This window comes from Tasmannia lanceolata, unplaced genomic scaffold, assembly GCF_043159265.1.
Source record: "Tasmannia lanceolata isolate RefF3 unplaced genomic scaffold, GAP_Taslan_0.1 ptg000243l, whole genome shotgun sequence".
NCBI classification, from domain to species: domain Eukaryota; kingdom Viridiplantae; phylum Streptophyta; class Magnoliopsida; order Canellales; family Winteraceae; genus Tasmannia; species Tasmannia lanceolata.
This window is the reverse complement of record NW_027518919.1, coordinates 3,822-5,000: the sequence shown is the minus strand read 5'-3', so window position 1 is coordinate 5,000 and position 1,179 is coordinate 3,822. Positions and strand designations below refer to the sequence as shown.

The 1,179-nt window shown below is 33.4% G+C and overlaps 1 non-coding gene across 1 annotated transcript; it reads left to right on the top strand.

The window, feature by feature from the left end:
* Window positions 1–585: 585 nt before the first annotated feature.
* On the top strand, window positions 586–673 carry TRNAS-GCU (transfer RNA serine (anticodon GCU)). The gene has a single exon. It is a non-coding gene; the product is annotated as a tRNA-Ser (tRNA).
* The last annotated feature ends 506 nt before the right edge of the window (window positions 674–1,179 follow it).

The window sequence follows — 1,179 nt, the reverse complement described above, 5'->3', positions numbered from 1 at the left end:
TTGTGTTTGTGGACTCAAATGTTCAAACAAAGCTTGTCCCTTGAAGAAATAAATGAGTTCTAATAGAAATAGAATATGTATGTTTTTTTATTCCAGTAGGGAAATCGAGAAAAGGAAAAAGAAAAAATAATAAGAAATGAAACTCCTATCATAGGAATGGAAATAGTCCTTCTTGCTCTTGTTGCTGCTTCAATAACAATTTGGTTTTCAAATCAGAAAAATAATTTGATCCATGATTCATTGGAACAAAAGAAGGAACGGCCTGGCTAGGTACTGTACTGGCCAGGCCGGGGGAATAAAAGAACCCTTCGGACGAAATCAAAGACGTACTCTTTCTATTGGAGATATCTGTTTCGAATCGTTATCCAAATTGAATTGCGGATAAAATTCGTATATATATAGTAAGTATAATATAGTAAGTATAAATAAATGTATAAAATAAATAAATAAAGATAATTCGTATATATATAGTAAGTATAATATAGTAAGTATAAATAAATGTATAAAATAAATAAATAAAGATAAAGAAAGACTTTGATCAATATTTACTTCAGGCGTCGCATATGAATTATCTTTTTGTAATTGGGAGAGATGGCTGAGTGGACTAAAGCGACGGATTGCTAATCCGTTGTACGAGCTGTTCGTACCGAGGGTTCGAATCCCTCTTTCTCCGTTCCCTCGGATCACTTGAGATTTATCTTTCGAATTCGAAAAAATATCAAGTCCTTTATCATAGTTAAATGTCTGGAATAGAGAAAAGCATAGGAAAATGCAGAAATCAAGCAAGGAAATAATGAAAAATCTCTGATTTTTTTATTCCTCACGTCCAGGATTACGTCCTGGATCATTAGATAGGAATCCGAAGATGAAGAGAGAAACAAAGAATATCACTACTGTGTAAACGAAGAGTTTGAGAGTAAGCATTGCACAATCTCCAAGATCATTTTTTTTTTGTTTTTTGCAAAGGAAATAAGGGAATAGATTCTCTATTTTTGTACCACATATCCTTGACACCAAGAAAAGAAATGAAAAAGTGGTTTCTAGAAAAGAAAGGAATTTGCAGGAATTCCTTTGTTACCAAAATTATCTTGTCATACCCCAATTAGGTATTATGGGGTACCATAATGGGGTCTTTGACCCCTGGAACTGGAAGGGCATAATGCGGAAATTAGGTGATCC